Genomic DNA, 12,443 nt, shown 5'->3' on the forward strand with positions numbered 1-12,443 from the left:
AGATCTGACCACAGTTTGACCTCTGATATTTCAAAACCCCCTAAACACCATGAATCATCAACTGAAATCCAGAATATTACAAAGAAAATTAAACAAAGGAAAGAACTGACCTGTGTTAAAAGCATAAGACGATTGCACTTATTGAAATTGAGACTAACCATATTTGCTGCAGCTTCTCATTAAACATTAAATCGCATACCAGAAGAACACATCATACATATTTATTGTTTTGCACTGTCACTTTCAAAAGACTCATACCACAATTAGTGTTTCTCTCAAACTATAAGCTACATAAAGAAATTTCCCATGAAGCTTGAAGACAAAGTGATGTAGAAGATTATTCAAGAAGGTTAAAGAACAGATGGATAATAGATTTCACTGAACACTAAAACATAACACACTCACTTCAGAAAAGATAATGTTGCCAAAACATGGTTCAAACGTAAAATACTGAATGAAATTGATGTGTCAGGAGTTTTTTTTCCAAGTTCTTTTGGCCAACAATAGGGGACTAAAAGACCTGTCTCACTATTTTTGTGTCTCAGTATTTTCATGTGCAAAGTGTCCCCACTGTAGGTGGCATGAACAATCATAATCGACAGTTACATGCAGGCACTGAGGCTGCAAAAATCCCAGAGTAATTAGTGTTGTCTGAAAGCAATGACATCTGTGTTCTCATGGTTCTTGATTCATGTCAGGCCAACAAGATATATATGAAAAAGTATGACAAGCATTGCAAATGCCCTTCTGAAAGGTCTTACACTTTGGGGAAAGCTGAAGAAATAACACATGTCATCTTCTTTTTTTAAGCAATACATTTAAGATTAAAAGATCTAAAAAGATCTTTTGAGTCATTCATTCTCTTTTTGTAAATATTAAGCATTTATTCAGGATACAGCAATGTGGTATGAAAAAATCCATTGTTAACTTTTCTTCTTTTTAAAACTTTCTTAATACCTTGATTCTGTGCAGTACAATGTATGTACCCATTCCTGTAAGGACAAAATAGCATTCTTATCAACATTCCTTGGTTTCTTTACCTTTTAATTAAAAAATTGTATCTCTTAGTACTGGACATAAAATAACTTAAAATTTGTAATTAAATGCCATAGAATTACGTTTGCATTTTTGTAACAATCGACTGCCAAATTGATTGCATTAAAAAGTCTTTGTTTTAGGGCGCCTACTGCTTTTGCTTACTGGTGCCTATTGCCGAGTCCTCTCTAAGCTATAGCACTATGTTTGAGCATGCACTTGCTCCAAGAAAGACATTAGTCATCATTAACAGAAGCACTGACACCAAATCTAAGTGCCTCTCCACAATGACCAAGTGGCAATCATCTTTCTCTTACACTGTCACTGCTGATTAAGATTTTCTTTCATGAAAATTTAATTTGTCCCTCTTTCTGCAGATTTTTTTTTCAATTCCTGAAAAAACAACGTATCAGGAAATATTACAAATAAAGCAAAAGAAGCTCTATCTATAATATGGCTAATGATACTGAGGTTGTAAGATTCTCAGCTAAATCTTGTATCTAATCCAACAGAAAAATACAGATTAAGTCAATGATTAATAAACAACAGAAGAAAAACAATGATTCTAAAAGAAATCTTGCTCTAGGAAAACATAAGCCTCAAAAGGTGACTAATTCAAGGAATCTGAACTTCCTTAAATATTAATAACGTGATCCCAAAGCTTCCTTAAAACTAAGACAACACTTCAATAGTAGCCACCTTTCATTAGATTTCATATTTGTATACTCTATTTCTTAAAAAAGAAGACAGGAGCATTCACACAGACATGTCATTGTAAACTTAAGAAAATATTTAAGTACCTATACCTTCAGTGAGAGCTAATCTGCTGGCTAGTTTTTCTTAAAAGAAGGAATTTTTAGTTGCATTGAACAAATGAAAATGATTCATGTGGCCATGTTAGATACTCCACAGCTAGATGATACTACAGACAAACTCTGGTTCTGTACAATATCACAGTGTTGAACAAGATATCATGGCGATAAGTTATTTAAGGAAGTTTTTAAAAACATTTACTTTTCTGTTTTATTTCAATTTGTTTAAAGTTTTTAAAAGATGTAAGCATGTAATAGTTTTCAAGGATCCTGGTACAACCCAAACTCCCACTTCTAGCTATAAATATTATCTTCTTTTTATATTACTTAAATATTATAACAAAATAGAGATTGGTTTAAATTTAAAATATCTTGAAATTATTTTATATCCCTTTCAGAACATGTATACTTTTAGTCAGAACCTGTTAACACTTTTGTGTTTACATTAACATAAATTGTATCTTCTTTAAATGTAAACATTCACATGAAATGTTTTAGAAGCAAAAATCAATGTTTTTAAATTCAGAAGCAACCATAATTCATCAAACTTTAATCATTAAATGATTTCTCTATTTCTATTTTACTGTGAAAAATAATATAAAATAAATTTGAAGATCAAATAGCAACTGCTTATTTGTATTTACAAATGGTTTAAGTTTTTTTTTCTCCTATTTAAAACTGAATTGCAGTTAAAACACTTAGGAGGAGATTAGGAATTAAAATGGATTTTAAGAAGTAATTTCTAACTACTAAACTTTTATAACAGGGATATCTTTGATTAAATAAGCAGCTAGTATAAAATAAAAGCAAGACTATACCATAATAATCTAACTTAATTATCTCTGCAGAATATGTTTACAAATGATTGGCTCACTTCTATCTTCATTTAACTAAGTAAATATTCTTCTTAAATCTCAAACGCTAAAAAATAAATTCTAATTTTAGAGTTGCACAGACTAATCCAAATCAAAACTTCAAAAAGTTACAATATAATTACTGACTCCATTGCTAGATCTAGTACATGTTCAAGAAGAGAAGTTTAGCTCCATAGCTTCCACCCCTCAACCTAAACTTCCAACTCACTTGTCAGTTAAAGGTTGGGCAATTTATTGACCGCCTCTGGATGCATACTGTCAGTGCTGAAGGAAATATGAGGGAGAGTTGTCGCTACTGTTCTGGAGCTCATTGATAATGACATACCTGCCTCTGTCACCCATTACCCATACTACAAACTACTTAGACCTAACTGAAAAATCAATAGCCTACTTGCACTGGTTCCTGTGGCTGCCTCCTTTGATTGTCAGCTCCTGTCTAGGGTCAGCACTTACATGAAAGGGGCTGTGACTGCCTGATGCTTTCAGGACAACCTAACGATATGAAACTAGCCAACAGAACAGTAAATTCTGTCTCCCTGCCCTCCTCATCAATTAGGCTTTGACTAGGCTTGCCTGTAGAAACCTGACCTTTTAAGTTTAGGTGAATATGGACTAGCTGAACACACCATTGCCCTCAGCACTGAGCCAGGAAATCTACTGACAGGTTAAACAAAACAGAAGGTTGTAACTGTCATAATTTGCATTGCACTTTCACGCCAACAAGGGTGTTATCAGTAGGGGCAAGCCCTGGAACACACAACTCCAGCACCCTTAAGCCACACTACTCATAAATTTTCAAGTGAAGTGAGATAAAACATAAATTCACAAATAGCAATGCATTTCTCATCTCTCAGCCTTTTAGGTTTGCACTTTGCAAACCCACAGAGTGTCCATCAACAACTTGTTTGGTGTTCACCTGGCACTCCTACTGCATGAATGAGGGACCTCCAATGAACATAACATTGAAGTAAAAATAACTCAACCATGCCAATTTAAAAGCTACTTTAGAGAGAATTTAGAATACATATAGTAGATGGATTGATTGGTCTGTATCTAAAAGTGAGAACAATTAGATCTCAATATGTTATCTTTTCTTCCCTCTCTTCCCTCCCACCAAAAAAATTCACAAGCTTAGACAAATAATAAGTTATTGCATAAGTGAAAGGAGGTGTTGAAATTACTTCCTACCATGGTACTCTGATATAGCATCTTTTACAGTTTGAGGGAAAACTAAGAACATCTGTAAAATAAAAGATGTTAACACTTTTATGCTTGTCAGATCTTCTGATAAAAACAAGTGAAAAACATGAGAAAGTAGTATGAAACTTTCCTTTTTTTAGTGACTTACGTTTTGAGAAACACTTCCCTGCTTAGATCTATCTTTTAACACAATATGAATTTGGTAATATCATAGTTGCTTAGAACAATATCATTTCTCTAAGGATAAGACAATTTCTTTTTTCTTTTTTTGACTGTAAACTGGAACTCTTTGGCTTCAAGAGCTAATATTTAAACAATATCTAATCTAAATGAAAATGTCCAAAACACTGACAGTCCCTTCAACATTTTAGGGGAGAAAAACCACACCTGCTTACCTTGTTTACATCTTTAAACACACATACTATTTTTCTATATAGTCTATATTTTTTCTTTTCACACCATGTTTTGTTTTCATGATTCCTATTAAATAATTAGTATACTCTAGAATTTCTTCCAAGTTGCTACTTCGTTGTCCCTCACAACTTTCTCTCATCTGTACTTTGTAATTTTTTTCTGTACATCTAAAGTATCTGTAATCATCTATGATTTTTTCATGTTAAAAACTATCATATACATACCCTAGAGCAGCACTGAAAGTCTAAACTTTTGCAGAAAGATTTCTGATTGAAATAGACTAATAAAGATGTCAATAATAACTTCAGTCATCTTAAGGTAGAATTTTAGACTTTCACATCTAGAAGAGACAGAAGAGATCGCATCTAATCCAAACCCTTCATTTAACAGTTCAGAAAAATGGGCAGAGATAATGATTTGATCAAGGTCACCCACATAATCAAGGCTAGACAAAAATTCAAGGCTTTTTGTTTCCTTGACTGATTCTCTGCTGATACTCATACAGTCTCCCTTTATTGTATCTATCCAGGTAAGCTACCTGATAGCAATGACCATATATACATATACATGTAGCTTACCTGGATAGTCTCTCTCTCTCTCTTAGAGAGACTCTGAGAGAGAGAGAGAGAGAGAGACTGACTTAGGAGTTAAAAGTGCAGTTTTGTTACATGGATATAGTGTGTAGAGATGAAGTCTGGGCTTTTAGCATAACCATCACCTGAATAGTATACATTGCACCCATTAAGTAATTTTTCATACCTGGTATTTTTAAAAAAAAACATAGATTTGTATCATTCATTTTTAAGTGGTATTGTAATTTATAGAAAATTTTAACTAATTTACAGAAAAGATTAGACAATTTGTAGAGCATTTAACCAAAAAGTTACTATAGAACAAATAACTATTAGAAATAGAAGACCTAATTAAGTATGGTTGGAACCCTTTACTGACCTACCATGATGATTAACTATGCATATGGCTGCCTTTCAGCTCCTTTGTGTGTACCTAGCTGATAGCAAAGTGAAAGGGCATGGACAGTGTCTGATCCCAGCAAGCAAATCATTTGGAAACAATCATAGCCTTAGATCAAAGATTTTCTACTCCATCTAGACTGATTTAAACCTACTAACCTAGATTTTGTCTACAGACAAAACCAGTCAGAAAATAAGAGAATGACTCTTTAAGGTCCAAAGATAATAAGGGAAGATAGAAAGGGAAAATTCAGAAAAGAAACAGACTGGCAGGACCTTGATAGCCATAGGCCAAGACACAGCTGTTTTATATCCTAGCTTTATTTTAGATAGTTAAAGGAAAAGTTTCCATTCCTTAGGTCATCAAATATTATTCCATTTATACTACACAGATGACTTCTATACATAGATTACAGCCAATGAAGGATTTTTGTTATTATTGTTTGACCAATACAAGGAATCAGAGAAACTTCTCTGCACATCACTTTTACTCTAATTGACAACATTTGAAGGATGGAACAGATTACATTTTTAACATTTCCATTAAAAATAACACAAGGTCCATTAAAAATTTCCTATAATCTTAGCAGAAGATTGATGTCAAATTACTACTATTAATAATAATATAGATGGAGTGCTGTAGAATCAAGACATTTTAAAATAAGTTTAAAATGGCTAATTTTCCTAAAGTATAACAAAAACCTACATGACATGCTTAACTAATAATTTTAAACATGGATCCACAAAATATCTCATATGACCTGAAAGAAATATAGAACATAATGCCAATCTTGTATTTTGAACTAAGTATAGTTCAGGCATAATCTACATCCCTAATCTCAGTCACCTGTTTCATTAATGTCAAGCAATGACCATAAGTAGAAAGGGAGTGGGGATGGCTTCGCGATCCCAAGAAACATATTCAACATATGAGTCAACAATATTATCTTCATAAACAAAAAATATCACACCTTCATTAAACCATAAAATTAGCTTTCAATTTTCTTTAGTATTAAATTCAGTATTAACTGATCCTGGTTTTCCTGTCCATCTTCTGGAAATGACAGTAAAGGCCAGCAAAATTTGGTTCTCTAGGGGAAAGAGGCACAAAGAATAATCCACAAATTTTATAATCATCCCTTCAATAGCTAAGAGTTGTCTTTACCAAATGCACACTTTCATCTGAAGATTATCGTGAGTTATGAAAGCCAAAGTTATTTGGCAGGTAAAATTTAATATTGACCTCATGGTACATTAATAAGTTAAAAAAAAATTTTTTTTAAAGGAAAGAAGGAAGGAAGAGAGGGAGGAAGGGAAGAATAAGAAAGGACAAGAAAAAGAGAGGAAAAAAAGAAAATCTTATTCGTACTAACTTTCCAGAACAACTGCTTAACTATATATGAAAATAAAAGAATGTAATTTCTACAATCCAAAAATGTATATATTTAAAATGAAAAAAAAAAAGGCTACAGGACAAAAGACTTACACCAACATAAGTGAAACTATAGCAAGTTCAATGAAACACCTTCTAGAGAATACTTAATTAACTTGGATGTTCTTAATACTTAGTATCCTAGCTCAATTATACAATGAATGGTATTTACTTTTCAATCAGGCTAAAGGCTGCTTACTTCCATTTTCCTAAGTAACAAATTCCTTTCTCTATGGTTGTATATTTTGTTGAGATCAAATTATGTATAGTTTAATAAAGTACTCACTTATGCAGTTGTTATTCAACTTGGAAAAAAACCTATTATATATCACACTCTCCATTTTCTTATCCTACTAAATAATACAAGAATTATACTTGTAAAAGTATAATAGGTAAAACATTACTAATCATATATATTATCCAAGGTAATCCAAACAAATTTAAAAGGCCCACAAAACAACACTCATCAAAAGTATATAAACACATTTTGTTTTTCAGTACATTTTGATAGGTTTACTATGCAAAATTAAAGCTATTGGTTTTACCTAACATAGCATTATCTTAAGTTCAAACTGTTCAAATGAAAACAATACCCTTGGGTTACCAATCAAAGAGATTACAAGGTTTAAAAAAGAAGCTATTTTGTGAGGGGGGAGAAACTTGTTTCAATGGCATGCTTGGCCATTTAAAATTATTAATAGGTACTACAGTGAATTGTTCAAAGCAAACACTCAATTACTGGTTATTTTAGATTGATCCCAGAATAATAATTATCAATAGCTTAGAAACAATCTCTATGACACTTCAGAGTCTTAGAAAATTAAATCATTTCACAGAGAATGAAAGAGAATGTAGTTTTAATTTGACTTTTAATATAATGTAGATAGTATAATCTTGACAATTGTTAAAGCTTCTTACATATATTTAAATATAATCACTAAAATAAAATTTCATCGACTAATACACTAACAAACTGTGTTTGGGTTATTTGCTTTTCTTTTTGTTTTTGCTGAAATAGTTTTTAAATCAGAGAATTTAATAGTGTTTTATTTCCCCATTTACATTTTGACCAAAAAGAAAGGATTTTCTTTAAAAAAAAAATCAAGCATTTTTATAATCATGTGGAGTGATTAAGTACATAAGAAAAATTTAGCAATCACATAGATGTTTCAAAGTTAGATTTTAGAGGATAAGACTATATGCTGGTAAACATGAGGTCCTTTGTTGTCCAAAAATCATAAATTTTTCAGTTTTTTTAAAGTCAATAATGTGATTATTTTTTGAATGATTATAACATGTTTCCTGGAAAATAAAATCATATAATCTAAAATCTGTGTACTCTTTACTAAAGATTATTGAAATATGGTATATTACTTCTAAAGATAATAAAATAATAGATACCTTTTAAGTCTCACTGATCTGATAAAGTAAAAAATGCACTAAAGCATAACTCAGTAAACACATTTCTAAATAAAGACCAGCAAAAAAGAAAACAGTTTAAGGATTCTGTAGTCTCTGGAAACGTAAACAGGATTATAACTGTCAGATGTACAGAAGCACTGACTTCAGCCATTAGTTTGGTTTTGCTTCTGAGAAACACAACATGAACTACTGAATCATTTCTTTTCAAATCTATACATTCCCTGCAGCAGTTCAAGCTTCATCAGCAGTGCAGGAATGTATAAAAATGACAGGCAAAAGGCATTAGTTTTCTTTTTTTTTCTCCCATACTGTTTTCCTATAAATGGAAGACAGGGTTCTTTCTCAAAGCACTTAAGCTGAGGCTGTTTAAGTCAATGATGAAAAAAATATAACTGAATTCTGTATGCAAGAAAGTAACCCAATTGGATTACTAACTAGTTTTCAAGAAAATTTTGGGAAAATCAAATACTGTAACACCTTAGAATAAAATATAAGGTTAGCATTCTACCTTAACTGCCCATTATTCTTATATTAGAAATATTTTAAGTGTAAGTATTGTCAACTCATCACCTTATTTTAGCACCACAGGACAAAGTTCTGCTTCTAATTTTCATTTTAAATATAAAAATGTCCTCAAATTAAAATATACCAATTTTCTCTTGAAAATGTATTTGTATAAACAGTTAAATTTTTCATTTCCAAGTTTATGTACTCATAAGGGTTTCAGTGAGAGAAAATCCAATTAATAATTAAAAGTTTATTTAATCATGAAGTAAAAACACGATGTAAAGGAATAATCTGGCTACATTTTTCTGGACATTCACATTTCTCAAAAACTAGTACAATAATTATTATAACCTGACTCAATTTTTAAAAGGAATTGGAAAGTTTTCTGAATAAAGTTTTAAACATACACATATTTTATAATAACTAAAAACATGCCCACCTCAGAATTATCATCTGCATTCTTATAAAATGTTGCTAGCTTAATGATGCAAAACGTAAAGCCTAGAGAAGTCTGAAGGTTATGGACTACCTTCAATACAAAACAAAAAATTCAACTAACACCCTCAATGTCCTCCCCTTCCCTTTTTAGGAATGCCCTGAAGCCAGCCCAGTACCATTGCTCTGGGCAGAAGCACGCTGATGTTGGCACTGCCTAAACCAAACAAACAAGATGTTTAACAGTCAAATAAAATGTCCTGCAGCCTCCCTAATGAATTTGTCAAGGACCATCAGATTTCGCACCCCCTCCTTTGGCTCATTAACTCAAGTATGATGAGACGGATTATAACAAGAGAACACAGATCAATCGGTCTGAAGACTTGAAGTGGCTTTTAGCCTCTAGAGTTTCTCTCTCTCACTGGGTCTCCTTTAGTAGAAGACGGTATCTCCTGTAGAAGGAGCTGCCACTTCGTCTTAATACACCATCAAGGAGCTGCTGATGGACTTCTATACTAACATACATAAAAGCAGAAGTGACAGGGGCTCTTCAATTACAGCCTCCTCGGATACCGTTTCCCCCTTCAATTATTTAACCAGAGGAAGAGAGGATCCGCAAACACACAGCTGAAGCTGCTCTTTAAAGCTGAGGCGGCCCGAGAGTGAGTTGGGGTGGGGGAGGGGGAGAGAAAGAGAACTAGCAAGAGGGAGCATTATTTGCTGCAAGTGTTTAAGTTTATTGCTGGAATGATGTTTCTAATTAGTACCACGGCCATAAATTAAAGTCGTCTTTGTTTAACTGATTTATTATTTACTAGAGTATCTACCTTAGACAGGGTAAATTGGTAATGAATTGTTTTTAAATCAAAACATTTGTAACGTTTTATCATCCTTCAGCCTCTGTAGGTAAAGTGGAGGAACGCGGGGACAAAGGTGTAAGAAAACTTAGGCGTGCCTCACAGAGCCGGGAGCAGAGGTGGCGCGGGCTGTCCGGCGAGTGGGGCCGGGAAGATCCGCGCGGCCTGGCCGCCCCACCCGAGGACAGCGAGCGCGGGCGGAGGACGCCCGGCGCCTACCCGCGGACCGGGGGCGGGCCGCACGGCAGCCCTGCGGATGGACAACTCCGTCACCCTCGAGCCCATTGGAAACACTCCTGGGAGCGTCGCGGGCCGGGCCCCTCCACGCGCGAATTCTCAGCTGCTCGTGAACCAGAGGCGACGGGGAGCGGCCACCTCGAGCGTCCAGCAGGGAAAGCTTCGCACCCTCTAGCCCCGCCACCAGTCTCCGCCCAGTAACTGCCCTCGGGAGAAGCTGCTACGGATCCTCTCCCGACAGGTCACACAACTCCCTGCGGCAAAGTGCCCTCCAGCCTAGTACTATTTCCCGGAGCGCCGCTGTGACCTCTCCGGGAAGAGCCGAGTTAGCGACACAGTATGGGCTTCCTACAGGCGCGAACCCTAAAGGCGCCGCGGCTCCTCTCGATCCTTTAACAGCAAAGCGTTCCGGGACACAAGCTGCTTCCCCCAAGAAAACTGGAGCCCGCAGCCGCCTCAAGTCTCTGCCACTCCGGAGAAGTTAACTAAAGCTCTGAGTCCCAGAGTTTCGCGTACGCTTACTTCGGATTATTCTTCCCAATTCCTTGCTACTGAAGACAAATCCTAAACAATAAATCCGAGTTAAGGAAAAAGAAGCAAATATTCTTTATCAAGGGAATATAACGAGAGAGGAGGAGTGACAAGCCCCCTGTGGTCCGCACCATATGTGTAAGAAAGAACCAAGAGGTTCAACTGCCAGACACCAAGCAGATGGAGAGAAATTACCTTTCCCTATGCAACTGAATTCAGGTTCACCTGGCTGGACTTTAGGAGGGCAAGTCAAGCCCTCCCATGGGGTTTTTGCAAAAGCCGCTCCACCAGGTTTAGTAAAACGAAGTCCTCACTCAAAGAGCTTCATAGATTTTAATTTTTAGCGCATAACCCAGGGCCGGAATATAACCTCCCAAATCAAACTAAAAATAATACCAATTACCTGACATGTGTTAAAAAGATTCAGAATCCTGACACCTTAGTTTCAAACATAAACCCTCAATATTAAGCATCTCAGAAACAAAGTTACAGCTTTTTTCGTACGAAAGTATGGAAACGATACAATGGATACTAGCTTATTAAGGATAATACATATACTAAAGGCACATGCATAAGTTTCACTGAAATGCCAAGGGAGGAGTGAAGCCATCTGTGTAATCAATAACAGGATAGTTACAGATTTTTGTAGAAGTGAAGTCTTTTAAAAGCAACAGTCAATTATGAAAATAAAATCTTTTGCAAATGAAACTCTGTACAGCCTGAGAATATATTCAAAACTAGATTTACAACATTAACATTTTAAGAAAACTTTAATTCAGGTTCACGTTTACTTCCCTTCATTTTCATTTAGTTTGAAACAATTTTAGTAGCTTATTTTAATTTAAAAGTATAGCCTACTAAATTCTACAACATAAATTTGCACCATTTCTCACAACTTAGATATTTTCTCTCTAGTACCCAGTTCTTCTAATGATAAAATAATGCTGTTAAATATATCTGAATCTTAATTATTAAATAATTATCAAACAAGGTGCTTAGACTAGTTTTTGCCTGCCCAGTTTTTCAAAAGCATATCGTAAATGACTAAAAAGATTCAGGGTCACAAACCCTCACACTGTTTCCACTCCAACCCCCACTGGTGCATATATACAGCAATTGCTCTGACTATTGGCAACAATGGGAGGAGAGAGGAGGTTAAGAGAAGGGAAGAAGACTTCACAGGAGGAAAAAACCCTAGAAAAATTAGGTCCTTTCCCAAACTCCCTTTTCTCCTCCCATTTGCCTTCAAGCCAAAGTAATTTTGTTAAAGTTTGCACCTTCTGCACAATGTTGATAGAATTAAAAAAAAAGTGAACCTTTCTGAACCACTGCTACACTCCCTCGCGTTATTCCAGCCATCTCCAGGACAGTCCCTTCTATATAGACTATTTCTTCTTTGCAACTGATAATAGAGGAGGATAAAGAAGAGGGGGCTGTAAAATGTGTGCTAATATTTAATTTCCACTATCTCCTCCTATTTTCTTACTTCTCTCTTTACCCCCTTTCTTTATCAAGTGCAGTGGTGGCTACCGTTCGCCAGGCGTGCCTGTCTTCTCTCTCGGATTGGCTAAAGCACTGACAGCTCGGATAGCGATTGTAGGAACTGAAGCTCCACCCCCGTCATGATGGCCCTGGGACCATTCATAAACTAAATAACTCCAGGAAACAGCAAGGGAGAGAGAGAGAGAGAAAGAGAGAGAGAGAGGGAGGGGAGA

At 35.1% G+C, this 12,443-nt stretch overlaps 1 protein-coding gene across 2 annotated transcripts in view; it reads right to left on the reverse strand.

Moving 5' to 3' along the window:
- LRBA (LPS responsive beige-like anchor protein) overlaps window positions 1–12,443 on the reverse strand; it is a 637,829-nt gene that overhangs the window by 244,931 nt on the left and 380,455 nt on the right. The gene's annotated exons all lie outside the window — the stretch shown is intronic.

The sequence above is a fragment of the Eulemur rufifrons genome, chromosome 18 (genome assembly GCF_041146395.1).
Source record: "Eulemur rufifrons isolate Redbay chromosome 18, OSU_ERuf_1, whole genome shotgun sequence".
NCBI classification, from domain to species: Eukaryota; Metazoa; Chordata; class Mammalia; order Primates; family Lemuridae; genus Eulemur; species Eulemur rufifrons.